The sequence below is a fragment of the Phocoena phocoena genome, chromosome 11 (genome assembly GCF_963924675.1).
Source record: "Phocoena phocoena chromosome 11, mPhoPho1.1, whole genome shotgun sequence".
Lineage (NCBI taxonomy): Eukaryota > Metazoa > Chordata > Mammalia > Artiodactyla > Phocoenidae > Phocoena > Phocoena phocoena.
In genome coordinates this window covers 89,551,941-89,573,722 of record NC_089229.1, presented here as the reverse complement: position 1 = coordinate 89,573,722, position 21,782 = coordinate 89,551,941, and the positions used below count along the sequence as shown (strand labels likewise).

The window sequence follows — 21,782 nt, the reverse complement described above, 5'->3', positions numbered from 1 at the left end:
AGAGGTAGGAAGAGGGCAGATGTGACAGGTGAATTCCTCATAGGAAAGGGACAGGAAGCAGAAACAATTCTGGTGCAAAAAGGAAGGGGTTCAGAGAGAATGGATCTGGGATTGGGATGCTACTGGGATCCCCTGGAGGGATGTACATACCTCTGGCCTTTGTGAGAAGGTAGAGGCCCCTACCTTGTTTAAATAGTGCACCCCCCGACCTGAAGAAAAAAGATGTGTATAGGTCCTAAACCCTGGAACCCATAAATGTGACCTTATGGAATAAAGGGTTTTTGCAGATATAATTAAGTTAATGATCTCGAGATGAGATTATTCTGGACTAGGATGGGCTTTGAATCCAATGGCAAATCCTTATAAGAGATGAGAAGGGAAAACAGACACAGATAGAGAGGGAAGAAGATAATGAGAAGAAAGAGGCAGTGACCAGAGTTATGCAGCCCCATGCCAAGGAATGACAAGAGTCGCCGGAAGCCGGCAGAAGCTAGGAGAGAGGCATAGACCGGATTCTCCCTCAGAGCCTCCAGGGAGAACCCACCCTGCTGACCACTTGATTTCAGACTCTGGCCTCCAGAATTGGAAGAGAGTCAATGTTCTGTTGCTTTAAGCCACTGAATTCGTGATAATTGCTATTGCAGCCCTAGGAAACAAACACACCCTGCTTCTCATAGGGAACTGTGGGAGGAGCGCATCTCACAGGGTCCTCCGAAGTGACAAGAGAGGCTGAAAGAGTAGTAGTATCAGTGTCATGGGAGCGGTCTGGGAGAGCTCCAGGTCTCTATTGACTCACTTTCCCAGACTGTTTCCTGGAGTTCTGACATGCTCTTGGTGGCATCGCTGAGAAACCGGTGGACCCATCAAGAGATCCCTGTGGTGAGGGATGACTCCATTGAGGGTTGCAGCAGGGACTGCAGGGAGAGGTAGATAGAAGAGGTGGGGACCTAAGAAGAGGTTGGTTGGGAAGAGTGAGATAATACCAGGCACATAAGGAGCTGACAGAACAGACCATGGATTTCCCCAGCGTGGACTTAGCATGGATTTAGATAGGACAGTCTGAGAACAGAGAGCTGGAGAAACCAGTTACAACTCAGAGACGCAGGAGCCAGGAGAGAAACACAGCACAGGGACTAGAGACCACCTCCCCAGTTTAATCTTCTTGTGCCCAAATTTCACTTGGGAAAGGGAGAGAAGCTTGAGTTGTTAGAATAAATAGTTTGAACTGCAATACAAGGTCAACTGCAATGGGTGATTGTAATCAAGAAGGGGGCTAGTGAGCATGAATGGACAAGTTCAAGAGTTTTCTTGTCATTAGATGGGCGGGGATAAGTGGGTCGAAAGAAGGATTTTGTTATTACATCAATTAGGTACTTTTCTAAAGCTATACATTAGGATAGGATGCATGAGTTGTAGTATGTAAAATTTGACCTTGCTACACATAGAAGAGGCAAAAATCAGCAGTTATAGACTTTAGATATATATATATTTTTTTTTTTTTTTTTTTTTTTTTTGCAGTACGCGGGCCTCTCACTGTTGCGGCCTCTCCCGTTGCGGAGCACAGGCTCCGGAAGTGCAGGCTCAGCGGCCATGGCTCACGGGCCCAGCCGCTCCGTGGCATGTGGGATCTTCCCAGACCGGGACACGAACCCGTGTCCCCTGCATCAGCAGGTGGACTTTCAACCACTGTGCCACCAGGGAAGCCCTGGATATGTTTTTCATGGTAAAATCTACTATGATTTTTACCAGCTAATTTAGACCTAATTTAATTTATTTGCACATCTGTCAGCCTGTGAAAGAGTCAGCTTGACAACAAAAATCTGATGCAACTGTATCTATTTTATCTTCAGTCTTTCCATCAAAGGCCAGGAGAAACCTGCTTCTTCTAAGGGCTTTGTTTTTATCAGTCTGGGTGGCCAGCTTTGATTTGGCGTTGTCGTCTTGCTGGGGAGCTCCCAATAACTCTCATGAAGAGTTCTGCTGATGCTTATTTATAGATCAGCAAGTTTGGAGGACCGTTCTTAATGTATTCAGTTTATTTTGGAGCTTTGCCTCTTTTCTACTTCTCTGGGGTCAGGTCTGTTTTACAGCCAGCTAGAAAGACACTGCTGAAGTAATTGTCCACAAAATGAGGGTCTCCTATCTGTATTCTCTCCCCAGCACCCTCGCCTGAAGAATCTGTCTACTGCCTTCACTCTTTGCTTCATTCTGGGTGTACAGAGACTTGTTAGAGGTGTCCTAACAGGTGGCCAGGGTGTCCAGCTTCATTTCCGGGGCCGCACATCACACTGATTAGTACCTTCAAGTGCAGTGACTAATTTGCTAGAGTGTGAGGTAAAATTCAGTAAATGAATCTAAAGTCCCCAAGCAGCTTGTAGTTTGGAAATTCTTGGACTCCTTTGGAGCAGGTTGGCAATTTCCTATTACCACTAGATGTCCCTGTGTGGCTTTTCTTTTGGACACCAGTGCTGTACAAGCTGCAAGTTATTTCTGCTCTCCTGGATGGAAGGAAAGTGCATCACAGTCTCTGAAGAGGCCGTTTACAGTGGAATAACAGCCAAGCTGGGACCCAACACAGCGTAGCCCTAGTACACTAATTTCAAGTCCAAGGGCATGGCAGAGCTGGAGAGGACTCTGAGACTGTGCAGAAATCAGGACTATCTCTACAGAGGTCCCAGCTTCTTTCCAATTTGCATTCATTCAATTTCCCCTGCCTCCCAGCTGCCTCTCGGTAGCCTAGACCAAAGCTTTAAAAACTATCATGGAGAACTAGTTAAAAAAAAATTTTTTTTCGCACTTCTGCTTTCTTGCAGACCAACACATGATCTTACTGTGCAGGACATCACAGGTTACTCACTCTGGGAGTCTGATAACAACCAAACTGCTCCCCTAACAAAATGATGGTATCTGTACCTAGATGTGACGTTACACAGCAATGTCAGCTGACTACAAAAGGTTTTTTTAAAGCATTCTCTCAATTTCTGTATTTCCTTTGTCTTTGACTGGCAACAGCTTGTGGACCAGCACCGGTCTGAGGATCATGCTTTGGGTGGCACTGGCCTAGGCGTCATCATAAGGCTTAGTTCTACATCCTTGAATTAAAACTAATGGGCCATGGGGAACTGGAGTGGCTCAAGGCAGCTTTAGAAGACTTGAACGGAGACTCTTGCAATGTGCAGAGAGCCGTGGTCTCTGTCCTTCTACCCCAGGTCAGACCTCGACCTTCCACTGACCTACTGTACTGAATCTCAGATTAAGGCAACATTAAACAGAAAACAGTGGGTGATCCCCAGAGGCCACAGCAGTGGAGAGGGAATGAGAGTTCTCGCAGCTTTGGAACCTGTTACCGAGTCCAAGCTCGTACTGCTTGCCGTATGACAGGCCAATAAATCGAGAGACCAGTTGTTAGGGTAAGGAATAGCGACTTTATTCAGAAAGCCAGCAAACCGAGAAGACAGTGGACTCATGTCCCAAAGAAGCATCTTGCCTGAGTTAGAATTCAGCCTTCTTTTATAATTAAAAGGGAGGGAATAAAGTCCAACATTTCCTGGTTCCAGTCAGCCTCTGAGGGGATGTGCTAATTTCCTCCTTCCTGCAGTCATTCACACGTGGGCCTGGTCAGGATGTTTCCTGTGAGCAAAAGGTATTTTAGCTTAATGATCATTACCTGGGAGGCAGGGCTCCCAGAGGTGGGCCACTGTGTATAATTTGAGCTTATAGGTGACATCCCTTTAGTGATTAACTTGTAATAGAATGCAAAGTTTCTTCCCCATTACGAACCTTCTTGCAGAACTTAAGTGGACCTTGTCAAGGTCCACTCTGTACTTTAGAAGAGAAATAAAGGTGGTGAAGGATGGTAAATACCTTGTACTTGTATTCGTCTTAATAATTAGCCATAGTGACACCTGGGTGATCAATCGTGTGATGTCTTATGGCACAACCAGCTCCAATTACAGGAAGAGCGGGAAAGAGTTTCAGCTTCACAAACTGAAAAGAAACAGTTTACTCAATGTACCAACAGTTTGTGTCCCCAACAATCATTTATTAAGACAGTCATTTGTAATGTAAGAGCACAGTTTGCCTTCAAAACAATGTTGAGAATGGTGGTTAATTTTCCTGTTTACTCACAGAAAACCATTTAAGCCAGGCAGTAACTGACTTAAACACTATTTTTCTCTTTTTTATGATTCCATGGGTCAGGTCAAGTCAAGCAGGCAAGAACATTGCTTTCTCTGTTATAAGCTCTTGAGATCCAAGTTCCAAACTTTGATAGAAGGGGTTTCCCCTCTCTTTCTCAGGGTGCCTCATGGAGAAACAGGATTTGTCTGGACTTCCTTGTTCTGGAAAGGACAACAAGATGACTCTGGTCCCTTGCAGCGGTAACCAGCAAGGAAGCAGGATTCCCGAGGAAGGGTTCCATTAGCTGTGTCTTTAAGCTTTGGAGTATAAAACCATGTTTGATGAGCAGTGTTTGATGAGCAGGGACCTTTGTGGTAAAAGCTTCCAGGGGTGGCTGGGAGTGAGGCATGGGATCTCTTAGAGAAGGAAAAATCATGGGGTGAGAGCTAGAAGTACTGGATCAAGAGTCACCCAGTGGAAGACTGGGATGAAGCCGCATGAATGAAAAAGGAAGAAGAAAGACATACTCACATGACAAGAGTTGAAGGGCAATATATGTGGCTCTGTCAGCTGGGGTTTGAAATTCCACAGTTGAAGGCTCATTTTCATATGTTCACATTTATGGGGCAGAAGCCTTGAAGGAGAGGCCCTAAATATGTCCTTCTGGAAAGATGACTCTGCATCTTTAGTGTCTACTGTGGGAAATGTAATAGAGGTGGGACAGATCCAAGTTTCATGGAGCCTGAAGCTTATGCAATTTGTGGATACTTTAGGAACAAAAAGCAAACTTAAAAATGTAAAATTAGGTATGAATATAAATATTTATTTACATAAGAAAATAAATTTTTTAAATATTCATTTTAAAAAGCTAGCAAATACAGGCATACCTCAGAGATACTGTGGGTTTGGTTCCAGACCACTGCAATAAAGAGTATATTGCCATAAAGTGAGTCAAATGGATTTTGGTTTCCCAGTGCATACAGAAATTACATCTACGCTGTACCGTAGTCTATTAAGTGTGCCATAGCATTACGTCTAAAAATGTCCATCCCTTAATTCAAAAATACTTTATTGCTAAAAAATGTTAACCATTACCTGAGCTTTCAGTCAGTCGTAATCATTTTGCTGGTGGAGGGTCTTGCCTCCATGTTGGCAGCTGCTGACTGATCAGGGTGGCAGTTACTGAAGGGTAGGACAATTGTGGCAACTTCTTTTTCTTTTTTGTGTGTGTGTGTGTGTGGTATGCAGGCCTCTCACTGTTGTGGCCTCTCCCGTTGCGGAGCACAGACTCCGGACGCGCAGGCTCAGCGGCCATGGCTCACGGGCCCAGCTGCTCCGCGGCATGTGGGATCCTCCCGGACCGGGGCACGAACCCGTGTCCCCCGCATCGGCAGGCGGACTCTCAACCACTGCGCCACCAGGGAAGCCCTGTGGCAACTTCTTAAAATAAGACATCAGTGAAGTTTGCTGCATCGATTGACTCTTCCTTTCATGAACAGTTTCTTGGTGGCATGCAATGCTGTTTGATAGCATTTTACCCACACTAGAACTTCTTTCATAAGTAGAGTCAATCTCTCAAACCCTGCTTCTGCTTTATCAACTAAGTTTATGTCATATTCTAGATCCTTTGTTGCATTTAACAATCTTCACAACATCTTCACCAAGAGTAGATTCCATCTCAATAAACCACCTTCTTTGTTCATCCATAAGAAGCAATCCCTCATCAGTTCAAGTTTCATCATGAGATTGCAGCGATCCAGTCCATCTTCCGGCTCTACTTTTTTTTTTTTTTTTTTTTTTTTCTGAGACAAGAATCTCTTTTTATTTAACATTGCAGGGTTAGAAAGTAAGGACCAGGCAGAGCAGGAGACAGTACAAATAATCAAATGGAATATAACCCTTACATTTTCATTTGAAAGACAGAAAAAAATAAGCTTTAAAGTGACATGTGTTTATTGTATGCCATATCAAAGCAAAAGATATGGACATAGATATACAGACATAGATATAGATATCACATTTTCTTTACCTGTTCGTTCATCAGTGGACAATTAGATTGTTACCATGTCATGGCTGTTGTGAATAATGCTACAATGAACATGGGGTGAAGATATCTCCTCAGGATACTGATTTTGTTTCCTTCAGACATATACCCAGACATGAGACTTCTGGATAATATGGCAGTTCTGTTTTTATTTTTATTTATTTATTTATTTATTTTTTGCGGTACGCGGACCTCTCACTGTTGTGGCCTCTCCCGTTGCGGAGCACAGGCTCCGGATGCGCAGGCTCAGCGGCCATGGCTCACGGGCCCAGCCGCTCCGCGGCATGTGGGATCTTCCTGGACCGGGGCACGAACCCGTGTCCCCTGCATCAGCAGGTGGACTCTCAACCACTGCACCACCAGGGAAGCCCTGTTTTTAATTTTTTAAAGAAACACCATAATGCTTTCCACAGTGGCAGCACCAATTTAAATTCCCACCAAACAGTGGTCCCTTTTTCTCCTCATCTTTGCCTACCTTTTTAATCTTTTTTAAATTATTATCATAGCCATCCTAACAGATGTGAAATGATATGTCACTGTGGTTTTGATTTGCATTTCCCTGATGATTAGTGATGTTGAACACCTTTTTGTGTACCTGTTGTCCATTTATATGTCTTTGGAAAAATGTCTATTCAAGTCCTTTGACCATTTTTACGTTGGATTATTTGGGGTTTTTTTGTTTTTGTAATTAAGTTGTATGAGTTCCTTATATATTTTGGAAATTAAGCCCTTACCAGATATCTGATTTGTAAATATTTTCTCCCATTCCATAGGTTGCCTCTTCACTCTACTAATTGTTTCTTTTGCTGTGTAGAAGCTTTTCAGTTTGATGTAGTCTTGCTTGTTTATTTTGCTTTTGTTGCCTGTGCTTTGGGTGTCATATTGGAAAATTTATTGCCAAACCCAATGTCAAGAAATTTTTCTCTATGTTTTTTTCTAGGAGTTGCATGGTTTCAGGTCTTACATTTAAGACTTTAATTCATTTTGTGTTAGTTTTTGTGTATGATATGAGATAGTGGTCCAGTTTTCCCAATGCCATTTATTGAAGAGACTATCCTTTCCCCGTTGTGTACTCTTGGGACCCTTGTCAAAGATTAATTGACCACATCAGGCTCCACTTCTAATTCTAGTTCTCTGGCTATTTCTATCACATCTGCCATTACTTCTTCCACTGAAGTCTTGAACCCCTCAAAGTCATCCGTGACTTCTTCCAAACTCCTGTAAATGTTGATATTTTGACCTTTCCCCATGAATCATGAATGTTCTTAATGGCATCTAGAATAGGGAATCCTTTCCAAAAGGTTTTCAATTTACTTTACCCAGATCCATCAGCGGAATCACTACCTATGGCAGCTATAGCCTTACAAAATCTGCTTTTTACATTTTCATTCCTCATCTCACCTGTCATAGTCTATCCAGACCCAAAGCATGACCACAGGGTAACCAGCTGACAATGCACCAAGTTCTTTAGTCTACAATTCCTGTATTGATGGATTGTCTAATTGACTAAAGTATTTCTTGATTCAACAAACATTTATTTGTAGTTTTTACTTTGTTCTAGGTGCTCTTCTGGACTCTGAGTATAAGAAAGAAGGAGAAATTTTGCCCTCCTGGAGGAGCTCAGAGAGCTTTTTATTCCAGGTCTTACTGATAGAGAGTAGCAGAGTCAAGGTGAGAATCCAGGTGTCATGATTTCTGGCTTAGTGCTTTTGCTATAAGGCCACATTGTTTCTGAAGTTTAAAAGTCTGACCAATACCAAAAGCAGAAAATGCTTCACAGTGATGTAAACAAATCAGTACCTCTAATTTACGGTAGGTTACTAAGGGCCTCGGTATTCTCGAACTATTAAAAGTAACCTATGGAATCTGAGGTGAGGGGCCCTAAAGTCCCTACAATAGGGATCAAATTCTAAACCTAAGAAACATCCCCAAAGACAAGTACTAAAACATCAAAGGTATTGGTTTTAAAATATAAAAGCACGAAAGCAAGTATTTAAAGTATCAAGACAAGTATTTAAACGTAATTGAGGTCCTTTCTTAATGACTCAGTTAAAGCGATTATACACGTGGGAGATGGGATATCTTCAATTTCCAGCTTGAGCAGCTCTTCCTTACTCCTTGCTGTAGAGAGAGACTTTTAAGACTTGGTGGCTGATTGCACTTGTACCTCTTCATCAGGAAAATAAAGCACTCAAAGCAGGGCAAAGGGGACTCACAATTTTTGAGTGTCATTGAGATGCCCTGAGTTTTATGTGTGTTGTGTCATTTAATCAACAAAACAGTCTTATGTGGTAGGGATTTTTGTCTTCATTTTACTGAAAACTGAATTCAATTTTTTTTTTTTGACCGTGCTGCATGCTGCATGGTTTGTAGGATCTTAGTTCCCCAACCAGGGATTGAACCCGGGCTCTCAGCAGTGAAAGTGCAGTCCTAACCATTGGACCGCCAGGGAATTTCCTAAATTCAAATATTTTAAATACTATGCCCAAGGACACAGTTTGTAAATGGTAGACTCAGAAATGATGGGACTTCCCCGGCAGTCCAGTGGTTAAGACTCTGCTGCTTCCATTGCAGGGGGCAGGAGCCCTGGTCAGGGAACTAAGATCCTGCATGCTGTGTGGCATGGCCGAAAAAAAAAAGGTAAAAAGAAATGAAACTAAGCTGGTTTAGTTCCAAGGTTCATGTTCTTTGCAGCATACCATGCCACCTTCAGGGATAAGAACAAAATTTAAAGGAGAGAAAAAAAACCCTGAAGATGAAGTAGGGAAGATTATAAATAAGGAAGGGCTAACATTTAGATATTTTTTGGATTAACAGATATACCAGCAGAAGGGCTGGGCTTATAATGTTTGTTATTCTCTAATCAAACATCACTTTTCAACAGGTGGTGCCAGAAACCAAGCTCAGGTCCCTCCCTTACTTGTCCTGTACCCAGGAGCAAACTTTCATACTCATTGAGAATTTCTGAAAGATTCTGCCTTCATCAAGAAGTAGAAAGATAAAATCCTGTGCTCTGGAGGCAGAGAACCTGTGTTTAAATACCACATTTGCCACCAACTAGATATACGTAGACAGATTTTTTAACTTTCTTGTGTTTGAGTTGTCTCAATGGGGATAATAATAATAAAGCCTCACTCCTAAACTCATGGGGAGTAAATAAGATGATACGTAAAGCGAATCTAATATGGTGTCTAGTCCAAAGTGAGTGTTCAAAAAATGTTGATTTTCCTATTACTATTTTAAAACAAAACAAGCATGATAGGTATAAATTGCTTCTCTATACTCAAGAGGCAAGAAATGACACATCTCTTTATATTGTAAACAAAGTTTGGTCCATTTCAAGGATTAGTAAAAAGTCCCCTGATTAATTTGGAGATCTCACTCCTACCCTTCGGAGCATATCTGTTTAGAGTTTATGAGTCTCATTGGAGGAAGATCATTGTTGATGTCCAGGCTTATGTGCCCTATTCAGAGATGGTGGCTCTACTACCCAAATCAGGCCTCTTCACCAAGCACTTGTTGTCATTTCTATCCAAGGTTCTATCACTCATTTGATTGTGGCCAGATCACCACCAATCCCATAAACCCAAATCCAAAGGTCTTCTTTCCCAGTCTTTGGGGTCTAACCAGGCATTTTGGGTCTGAGTCATTCCCTCTTCAATATCTTCTGTTCCTACCTCTTCTCAGATACCTGAGCCTACATCTCCTTAACACACAAGCCTCTGTAGTTATCACCTTCAAAGAGCCAAAACTTGCCTGGCATATTCTCTTCTCTGGCTCTGGAGGAAAGGCTTTCTTTCTTCACCAGGAGGTAGTGGTAAGGCAGAACCCAGAACTTTAGAAACACAATTCTGGTTTATCCTTACTGACGGAAGAGGAGAAACTTTATTATTTTCCGGTGAGATGGCATCAGAAAAAAGCTCAAAGTAACAAGAAACTTTCTCAATAAATTACCTTGTTAAATACATATATATACACACATATATATATATATATATATATATATATATATACATACACCATTTTATATATATAAAACCAGTGTATCTGTAAGATACTGTAGGAAATGCAAGGAACTTACCCTGTAGTTAGGAAGTGAGACCTAGTCAAGATAAAACAACTGAGACACTTCTGACCTTCCTTCTATCAAAAATCTGAATATCCTTGAAGTGATTTTAAAACATGACAATTTTAACTAAGCACTAGTTTGGAGAGTCACATCTCTGCCTGAAAATATACTTTGATGGCCATAATCCTTATCTTCCTGCTTCAGGAAGTGGAGATGGATTGGATGCCAGGGTGACAGAGAATCTCCCTAGCTGATTGGGTTTCTGTAGACACAACAAAGGCCATACTTTAAATTAGCTCCAACAGTCTAATCAGAATGAACAGACTACTTGGGTCTGTGATGAAGACATATTGGCAGCTGATGAAGGCTTTCTAGAGGGATTTTGGTGAAAACCCAAAGTATATTAATGCTGAAAGCAGTTTGATTCCAGTGTAAGGATTAAGGGTGATTTAGAAGGAAATGTTTATGCTAACGATTCATTTCTATTTTAATTTTCTTTCAAGTTTGTCTTTATGTATTAGCTTTAAGAATCATGCAAGATAATGATTTTTCTCATCTCTTTCATCAGTGGTTTAAAAATATTAATTCGTTAAAATAATCACACTCAGGAACATTTGGATATCTCAGACCCCCTCATCAGGATGCCCACCACGATCTGGGAGGAAAATGTCCTAACTGCAGATTCATGTCTTTTGGTTCGGGAAACCAATTGCATCTTGATTCTACAAACTTGAGCACATTCCTAATCTAAGGAAAATCTCTATCACTTGTTATGTGAAGACACTGAACTTACTCTCATAATGAACTTTTCCAGAATATATCTTTTTTTTTACATGTTTTTAAAAGTAACTAGAAAACTATCTTAAGTTGGGTTTCCTGGGAAATAAAATTTGAGCCAGAAGTTTCCATGCAGGATGTTAACTGAGGAGTGCTCTTGGGATCAACACCTGTGATGGAGAGAAAGGTGGAGAATGGCAGAGGGAAGGGTTGAATTGTGATGCAATCACAACAAAGCCTCATTGGATCCTAAAGGGAGTTCTGAAACTGGGATTAATCTTCAGAGTTGGACCTTTATTCTTCTTCATCAAACAATGAGTGGATTTGGGCTGCCCATGAGAAGGGGAGGTGACCTTGAGTGAGACTCCTCTCCTGGTGTGGGCGAATGCCAGTGAAGGACTCAACTGAGGACCTTCAAACATTAGCTGAGGCTCCTAGCATCCATTACAGTCTACCCGCTGAGTTTTTCAGATCCTTTTTTGTTTTTCAGATCAACAGCTTTATTGAAAAACGAAAGCAGAGCCCCCCCCCTTCCCGCCCCCCCCCCCCCCCCCCCCCCCCCCCGGTCATGGCGGTATCGGCCTCAGGCTCTGAGCATCCAGACATCCTAAGGGTAGAAGACGAGATCAGGGATCAGGTACCAGAGTCCGGAACATGAGAGCGGCTGCAACCGGGCCCGGAGCGGCGGCACGTGTCGGGGCCTGGGTTTCACCTCCCCACACGGAGGAGCAGGCGGTGAGCTGAGACCCCGGTGGCTCTGGGCGCCGAGTCTCACCTGCGGCCACGGCCAAAGCCGCAGGTGATTTTCAACCAACGCCGAGATCCATTTGTTTCGCAGGATAAATTCTGGGAACAATTTCTCTGGAATTCTGATTGGTCCCTTTTTGGGGGAACACTTGCCTGAGAAAGGTTAGTGGGATGAATTACCATCCCATCTCTGCAATTGATCTCAAGGCTGCAATAGATACTCTTCTTTCCTTCCTCTACTATCCTTTGCTACCCATTTCTCCCACTCTTGGCTACCATCTCTCTTGGTTTAGATTACTTGACCTGGTAATCCAGACTTCAATCCTGAGTAGTCTAAATCCCTGGTCACTATATCCATGGCTATTGCACATAACCATTTATCAATAAAATTGGCAAGGGAAAAACACAAGACATTCCAGTGGATCACCTGAGTACTACACATTATGCCTTCATTGTTTAAGGGTAGGCTTATCACTTCCGATTGATCAGGGTGCGTTGCTTCTAGCAATATGGCTACTCTTTTCCTTCTCTACTGGTTTCTTGGAATAAGGAGTCTGATGTGAGGTCTCATGAGAGTCTTGTTTGGTTTCCTGGTGAAAATATTTCCCTTCTGGGAACTAGACCACTAAACTTATGAAGTCCAGAGTTTCAAGAGTGAGTAGCATGAATTCCCCAAGTGGCCCACTTCTACTGTAGTTCATTATTTCTAGATCCATGTATTCTATTTATTGAGGGCACAGCTCAATTTGAAGGTTGCTTTCCTAGGATATATGCTGCTTGTAAAGGATATTGTCCTATTCACGTATGGAATCATCTTCTAATTTTTGTCTCACTTGTGCCTTCAAAAACCTCTTCCTTCACTCCATCAAACCAATTGTTTCTGGATGGTATGGTATGTGCGTACGTGGTAGGTCTATGGTCATATACCCACTGCCATCCCTCCTTTTCTGTAAAGTGAGTTTCTTAGTCTGGAGTAATGTTAGATGGAATTTTATGCCGATGGGTCAGACGCTCTCTAAGCCTTAGCATAGGAAGTAAGGCAAACTCATGCTTGAAATCTGTGCCCATTATGGTCAAGATGGATAACTGCCCCTTCCAGAGCAGAAGGGTTAAATGTATTTAAGTTGACACTAAGTGGCTGTTTTGATCTCCCTGAGAAATGATACCATATCTGGACCCAGCATTCGTCTCTTACCATCACTTTAAATCTCTGTGGTTGGCTGGTTGAACATTTGGCAGCAGGAGCAGTGACTAGATCAACCTTGATGAGTGAGTGTCCATGCTAAGCCCATGCATAGTCTTCATTTCACCATCTTAACTACTCCACTATTGCACCCATTGTGTTGACAGTGGAACGGCCATTGGCCAAAACTGGCTAACCTCAACTGATTGAGTCATTCTGTCTTAATATTTATTGAGTTCTTCTTCTGGGGGACAAGTGCTGTCTTCCAAGCCTCTGACCAACTGGCCAATCCATTTTCCACTAACTGTATATAGATTTATATATATATATATATATATATATATCTTGAAACACCTCTCTTTTTACACAATGTGGATCATCGGGTATCCCAACCACATCTCTGCTCTATGTGAGGATTTCCTCTCACAGCTGTCTTTCAGGGCCACTTCTAAGTAAGGACTCAGTTTCAGCTGGTTCCACACACACCAAGATGACCCATTTTCAGCCTGAGCCATATATACCAAGACCAGTTTTTTCCTTCAGCATTCTCACATCATAAGGGAACCCAGATGAAACCATAGGAGTGAGCCGAGGTGCAACAGTGGTAGCTGACATGGGCTACCTGCCTGTAATGGTCTTGTGCTATCGCCTCTGAACTTGCATGTGTCTGATCCCAAATGTACCACTTCCCTTAGATTTCTGGGCACACAATCACTTGATATTCTTGTTAAGTTACTTAGAAATGGCCTTATCCTTTTGGTTCTTGCTTTAAAGATTTGTTAGTGAGTGCAGGAAAAGAGTTCAACCTAGAGCTAATTACTGAGACAAAACTCTTCTGAGTACCCTACTCCATGCCTCGTGAATTACAAGGTTTTCCAGTCTGGCTGCAGGGAACAAGGCCCCTTTCCTATGTCTGAGCCCCAGATATTGTTTCCTCTAGTCCTTTTGGGTGATTCTTTCCTGAGTCTTGGGTGATTTTTCTCACATCACGTGCTGATCAGTACTCAGCTGAATGGTCTAAGGGAGCCTCTGCATCCTCTCGGTACCCACTCTCTGATCTATAGTACTCTGCCCTGCAAACTCTAGCTGCCTTGTTTTCCCCAGACTCTCTTGTTTCCTCAACTAAACAAGTCTGCTGAGCTCTGCTTCAGTTTCCCCTCTTTGAGCTTGTAAGCTCTCGGGACAGTAACCTGGAGCAATCACAGAGTTCAGCTCGCTTTTCCATCCCCTCAGGGATCCCTGTCTTCCACTGCCTAATGTCTAGTATGTTGAAAACTATTGTTTCCTGTATTTCTTCCATTTATTTAGTTGTTTCATGTGGAAGCATAAATCTGGCCTGTGTCCTTGTGTATTAAGGCCAGCTCAGACCTGGTATTCAATAATCCTGTAATCATCTGGGTATTCCCTTTTCCCAGTATATGCGATTGGGCATAAGGATATGTCACAGCAAACATTTTGATTTCAATGTGAAACAAAAAACCAGTTCTGAGATATTTTGTTTGTCCGTTATGTCTATAGCCTATGCACAGAAAATCCATGTTGTATGTATGTTTATTATTTATCCCTAGAATTAGGTTACTCGTCATGTGCCCTCTGAAAGTATTTCATTTGTACATTTATTTGGACTCTAATTACCCGGGTACTTGTTATTTTGCTGCCCAATATCAATTGTCCCTTCCTAAAAGTCCTCTGAATTTTATTATTGGGATGATAGCTTCTCCATTTCATTCCTCTATCCAAGGTCACCTGATTCATGGGCGGCCAATCCCGTGCTCCCATTCTGTTCTCAGAAAATGGTCATTCCACCTGGGCAGGGACAGCCTCACCAGATCCTTCCTGCTATCATTCCTCTACGGTGGTCCTGCATCTTAGCCTCCCGTCTGGTCTTGGTGGCTCTCAGTGCTTTAGTTCGGTTCTCCAGTCTTCCATCAATTCTGAGAGTCTCCCCAATCCATCCAACTTATTTCCTTTTCCATAACATATCCAGAGGACAGTTCTATTTACATTCAATAAATGACCTATCCAGCTTTGTATTATGGTTATGTACATTTCTCTCTGCAACTAGATTGTAAGACAGTGGAGAGCAAGACCCATGATTTATTCATCTTCTTGTCTTCTAGAGGACCAAGAAGAGATGCAGATGCTAAACAAATGGTGCATTAAATTTAATCAATTATCAAATGTTTTTAGCATCTTACTTGTGAAGGATATATTATTTACATACATGAATATGTCACAGTCTTTAAGTCCAACAGAAGTCATAGAATCAACCTCACCTTGACCTATCTTGCTGAGAGAACTTTTGGATAGGAAACGTGCATTTCCTATCCGAAAGTATACAGGAATGGAGTAAAGTCCTTTGCGTACAACTGCAAAAATCTCGAGCCATTTTTGCAAAATCTAGTCTATGACCTCCCAAATCTATAAATTGCCATGAATAATATCTAACTCTCCTTTCTCATGGACACCTTTTCATGCCTGGGCATTGATCTGCTATTTTTATATTTTCTTCCAGTTAACTGTTTCTTCCTCTGAGGTCCAGGATTGAAAACTGTGCTCTGTTACTTATTTCTTTACTTATCCCCACCATATGTATGAAGATGTTTTCCAAATCTTTATCTCAGCACGTAATTTCTCAGCTCTGCTCCAGTTTTACACCTACTCTTGCCTGAGTGACATGGGCATATACGTATACTGCCACCCATCCCAGCTAAATCTGGCACAAATTGTACTTTTCACCTTTTAAACTGTCACCTTGTCATTTTTCCCATCATCATTAAAAATACCATCAGCCCCCAGACTTAGAAAGTGGGATATATCCTCTATTTTATTACTCTACTCTCACAGATCAAGTCTACGAGTCATAGTTCCCCAAAGTAAATTTTTTCTTGGACTTCCCTGGTGGCGCAGTGGTTGAGAGTCCGCCTGCCAATGCAGGGGACGCGGGTTCGTGCCCCGGTCCAGGAAGATCGCACGTGCCGCGGAGCGGCTGGGCCCGTGAGCCGTGGCTGCTGCACCTGCGCGTCCGGAACCTGTGCTCCGCAATGGGAGAGGCCACAACAGTGAGAGGCCCGCGTATTTTCCTTTAACTCTCTTCACCTATATATATGCTGACAAAAGAAACAAAATCAGACATGTTTGGAACTAATCAGTAGAGTTAATCTACAGGAAGGAATAAAATCTGATTCACACAGCCATCTCTCATTGGTATTTCTGGGAACCTAACATCTCTAGCTGTAACCCTGAATTGATTTGATTCAGGTAGGAAGGACACAGGATCAGAATGAATTTTTTTTTTTTTTTATCTATGGCCATTATGGACTAGTTTAGTTTAGTTTCGATTTGTTTTGTATTTTATCCACTTAAGCATAAAAAGATGGTTGGATTCTTCTAAAGGTAATAAGATAGTCACAAGATCCTACAGGTAAAAAAAAGTACTAAGAAGGGACACAATATATTTTTGAAACCTAGATTTCTTTTTTCTTCATTTAAAAAAATTTTATAAGTGATATTGTATGATATTTGTCTTTCTCTGTCTGATTTATTTCACTTATGATAATCTCTAGGTCTATTCATGTTGCTGCAAATGACATTATCTTGTTCTTTTTATGGCTGAGTAATATTCCATTGTATATATGTACCACATCTTCTTCATCCATTCCTCTGTCAATGGACATTTAGGTTGCTTCCATGTCTTGGCTATTGTAAATAGTGCTGCAATGAATATTGCGGTGCATGTTCTTTTCAAATTATGGTTTTCTCCAGATATATGCCCAGGAGTGGTATTGCTGGATCATACGGTAGTTCTATATCTAGTTTTTTAAGGAATCTCCATACTGTTCTCCATAGTGGTTGTACCAATTTACATTCCCACCAACAGTATAGGAGAGTTCCCTTTTTCCATACCCTCTCCAGCATTTATTGTTTGTAGATTTTTTGATATGGCCATTCTGACCAGTGTGAGGTGATACCTCATTGTATCTTCATTTTGTTTGTTTGTTTCACACTGCGTGGTTTATTACTTTATATATATACATGAGTTAACTTTTTGGTTTCATTTTTTATAAACATTTATTTTTCTATCAGAACTCTTGATTATTAAGTGGAATATTCTTTTGATCTAAGGACCTACTGTATAACACAGGGAATTCTGCTCAATATTATGTAACAACCTAAATGGGAAAAGAATTTGAAAAAGAATAGATACATGTATATGTATAACTGAATCACTTTGCTGTACACCTGAGACTATCACAACATTGTTAATCAACTATACTCCAATATAAAATAAAAATTTTTTAAAAGTCATCAGTAATTCTTAAACTACAGGACATCATACCAGTAAAGATGTTTCTAGTTACCTGATGACAACTAGCTATAAAGCACTGTCTAGAGGAAAGTCAGTCACTCAAGAATGCACTGCAATCCTTCAGAATCTCCCTGTGCTTCAAGCCCTTGTGTCTAACTGCTCACTGGGCAGTTCCTTCTGTATATACTTAAGTCCTCATTTTCCATAAACCCAGTCTTGATTCCCTATTTTCTAGTCACTCAAGTGTGAAAATGTGCACTTATTTTCAAATCCTTTTCTTTCAACCCAGTAAGTTAATTTACATCCATTTTATTTCTGAAAAACATACTTTCATTCATTTTTCCCTCCATTCCATTGTTACTGCCACTAATACATTCTGATTTCATATCTCTTGCCTTGATGATTTCAGTAGACTCCTCATGGACTCCTTGATTCCAGTCTCTTCTCTTGACCAGTAACCCTCCATGTTGCCAAGAGACTTGTATTTTTAAAGGGATATCTGTTCACTTTCTTCTCTGATCCCAAAAACCTTGATGCCTCATTGCCATTATGACACAATTTAAATTTAATAGCGTGATGTTCTTTGCTCTGATCTGAAAACCATCATCAAATAAGTGTTGAACAGCATTTAATATTATTTTCCTTCTGCTATCAAGATTCTATAATATATTTGCTTGATATCCCCTTTATCTCTTACTACTCCCTATAGGTACTGCTAACTTTATGCTTTGGCTATACGAGTTCTTTCCTAAATATGCACCATGATTCCCTGTCTCCATGGCTTTGTATCACTTGTTCATTTTGATTGGAGTGTTCATTCATTCTACTCTTTTGTGTCAAAAATTCTATTTATTCTTCTTGGAAAAATTCCAATGACCATTCTTTTAAAAATTCTCCCAGGTGAACTTAGACAATTCTTCCTTCTATGTTCTTTTCACTGTTTTTCCCCCTCTTACATCAAATAAGTTTAATAATTATGTAAATGCCTATCGATGTTTCTTCTATTATATTCATATAAACTTTGCCAGGCCAGATACAGGTTATTTTATCTCTCCCTCAGCCCTTAATCCCCTGTTTAACTAGATAACTCCTGCTCATCTCCTGGGTCTCAGTATAAGTATCTCTCCATAATTCAGAGTCTCCCCTGAGTCCCTAGAAAATGTTGATCTTCCAAAAAACATTTATGGTAACATGAACTTTTCCTTAATAGCATACAATGCATGATTAATTGTTTAAAGTCTTCATTGTCAGACTGTAAGTTACCTACTTCACTGCAGTATTCCCTGTAATCAGCCTAATGTTTGGCATATAAAAATAATTCAATAAATATATTTTCAGTGAATGAAACTAACTCTGTTTTGTTCACTTTTATAACTACAACAGGACCAAGCTTTATGCATTTGATAGATTTAGCATTTGACAAATGCATGTCATGTAATGCAATTGGATTTATTGTCAAGAAGTCATATATAGACTGATCAGTAAATGTTCCTTAGATGAGTGAGGAAATGAATTAATGAATACAGGCAGTCATATGGTATAACTGAAAGACTATTAGATAGAGAATTAGAAGGTCTTGGAGTGGTGGTACCACTGTCTTATTGCATGGTTTTGAGCAATTTACCCAACCACTCTTCGTTTGAATAACAAATCCTATACTACCTACTGGTAAAATGAAGTAAAACACAAATGTAAGGAGTTTTCATGATACTATAGTTCCTAGGTTAAAAGGAAATGAATATGGAAAATGGCCCTTTAGACTATTCCATTCTTCTCTATGCTAGGGAGAATGCTTTTTCCAGCTGTGTTGAAAAAGAAGATTGCATTCAGCGGGTTGGAATATCTTTCTTCAAAGAAGTGCAAATCACCTGCAAGATATAACTTTCTTCATCACAAATATGAGCCTTAGGTTCCTTCAACACAAGTATCCCCATCCCCAAATATTGAAGATTTTAAACTAAAGGTTTAAATAGCGGTTTTTAGTCTCACACCAGAGCTGTGACCTTGCTCTGTATATTCCTTACCCTAACAGTTTATATATTTCTTAACCTAAGAGTCCATATATCTTATATATAGTTCATATATCAAATTCTATGAACTCTTCTAAGAGTTCAAGGATTTAGGAACTTCCTGAAATTCTAGGAAAAGTGTTGTGTGTATTTATATTTGGGGGGTGTATTTAGCACAGTTTAAGAAATCAGGTTCTCAAATGTGTCAAAAGTTAAAAATCACTGGTATATAATTAAATGAGAAAATGTCCAAGAACCTGGAGAAGAAGAAACATTGAAGGTGAGCTTAACAATAGCAACAAATATAAAATCAGAGAATTTTGCAGAGACGTAGAAGTAGAGGCAAGAAAACCCAGTCCTGCACTCAGGCCATATTGACTCAATTTACAACTTCTAATAATCTCTGTGATTTGATTTCCTAGCCCAGAGGAAATCAGAAGAACCAAATTAGAAGAGTAGTGTTTCAAAGAATATGGCTTGGTATTGGCTCTTCAGAGTTCATTTTTTCCTACCTAAGCATTTTATGCTCTTTGTATATCTAGTTTCAACTGGTATTTTAATTTCACATTTACAAAACTTATTGTTTTTAACTTATTGTTTTGTTCTTCTTCAGAGACATGTATATTGGATTTTTTTTAGCTATTTTCTATTTCTCTTATAATTACTCTAGTGTTGCAGTTGAAAGTTTGAAACTCATTGCTTTTTAGTTGGTTTTGTTCTTATAATTTTTCTTTTGATATTCTTTTTTAAAAATCGAGATATATTAGTTTCAGGTGTACAACATAATGATTCAATATTTGTAAATATCATGAAATGATCACCACAATAAATTTAGTTAACATCCATCACCACATGTAGTTACAAATCTTTTTCTTCCTATAACATTCTTAAATGGCACTCTTCTTCCCTCCCCCACGTCCCTTAGCTCAGTTAGGACGTGGAGTAGTGGTAGTCAATGAGTAAATGCCTAGGATAGCCTGCATAATACCTAGTCAACATGACGTGGTTGAGTTTTTTCCTATTGATTTCTGCTTCCTGGTTGTGATGGAGCAAATAATGATTCTCTCAAGGACAAAAGGGGGAAAACCAAAAATAGAGCCTAAAAATGATTCAGCATCTTAACTTCCACTTTTGCTTTTGTTGCCCCACACTTTATATTGTCACCCCTATACTATAACTTCACCCCTAAATTTCTCTCTCTCTCACACACACACACACACACACACACACACACACACACACACACACTATAATAATCAGGGTTCTCCAGAGAAACAGAATGAGAGAGAGAGACAGAGGAATAAGGAATTGGCTCTCATGATTATGGAGGCTGACTAGACCCAAGGTCTGAAGGGAGAATTGGTGAGCTGAAGACCCAGAAGAGTTGATGGTGTAGTTCCAGCCTTAATCTGAGAACCAAGAGAATGGTTGGTCTAGCCCTAGTTTGAGAACCAGCAGTCCTGAAATCCAGGAAAAGCTGATGTTTCAGTTCGAGCCCAAAGGAAGGAAAAAGCTGATGTCTGAGTCTGAAGGCAGTCAGGTAGGATGAATTCTCTCTCACACAGGGAAGGATCAGTCTTTCTGTTCTATTCAGTCCTTTAAATGATTGGATGAAGCCCACCCACATTAGGCAGGGAAATCTTCTTTAATTAGTCTACAGATTTTTTTTTGAATTTCATTTTATTTTTTTATACAGCTGGTTCTCATTAGTTATCTATTTTATACATATTAGTATATATATGTCAATCCCAAACTCCCAATTCATCCAACCACCACCACCACTGCCACTCCCCCCCATTCTCCCCACTTGGTGTCTATATGTTTGCTCTCTACATCTGTGTCTCTATTTCTGCCTTACAAACCAGTTCATCTGTACCATTTTTCTAGATTCCACATATATGCGTTAATATACGATATTTGTTTTTCTCTTTCTGACTTACTTCACTCTATATGACAGTCTCTAGGTCCATCCACATCTCTACAAAGAACTCAGTTTCGTTCCCCTTTATGGCTGAGTAATATTCCACTGTGTATATGTACTCCAACTTCTTTATTCATTCATCTGTTGATGGACATTTAGGTTGCTTCCATGTCCTGGCTATTGTAAATAGTGCTGCAATGAACATTGGGGTGCAGGTGTCTTTTTGAATTATTGTTTTCTCTGGGTATATGCCCAGTAGTGGGATTGCTGTGTCATATGGTAATTGTATTTTTAGTTTTTTAAGGAACTTCCATACTGTTCTCCATAGGGGCTGTATCAATTTACATTCCTACCAACAGTGCAAAAGGGTTCCCTTTTCTCCACATCCTCTCCAGCATTTGTTGCTTGTAGATTTTCTGATGATGCCCACTCTAACTGGTGTGAGATGATACCTCATTGTAGTTTTGATTTGCATTTCTCTAATAATTAGTGATGTTGAGCAGCTTTTCACGTGCCTCTTGGCCATCTGTATGTCTTCTTTGGAGAAATGTCTATTTAGGTCTTCTGCCCTTTTTTTTTTCTTTTTGCGGTACACTGGCCTCTC

General features: G+C 40.5%; 1 non-coding gene and 1 pseudogene across 1 annotated transcript; one reads left to right on the top strand and one right to left on the bottom strand.

Moving 5' to 3' along the window:
• Positions 1-11,577: 11,577 nt before the first annotated feature.
• Positions 11,578-21,782, top strand: part of LOC136131444 (large ribosomal subunit protein eL43-like) — a 58,461-nt pseudogene continuing 48,256 nt past the window's right edge.
• Positions 11,699-11,824, bottom strand: LOC136131665 (small nucleolar RNA ACA64). The gene has a single exon (XR_010656395.1). It is a non-coding gene; the product is annotated as a small nucleolar RNA ACA64 (small nucleolar RNA).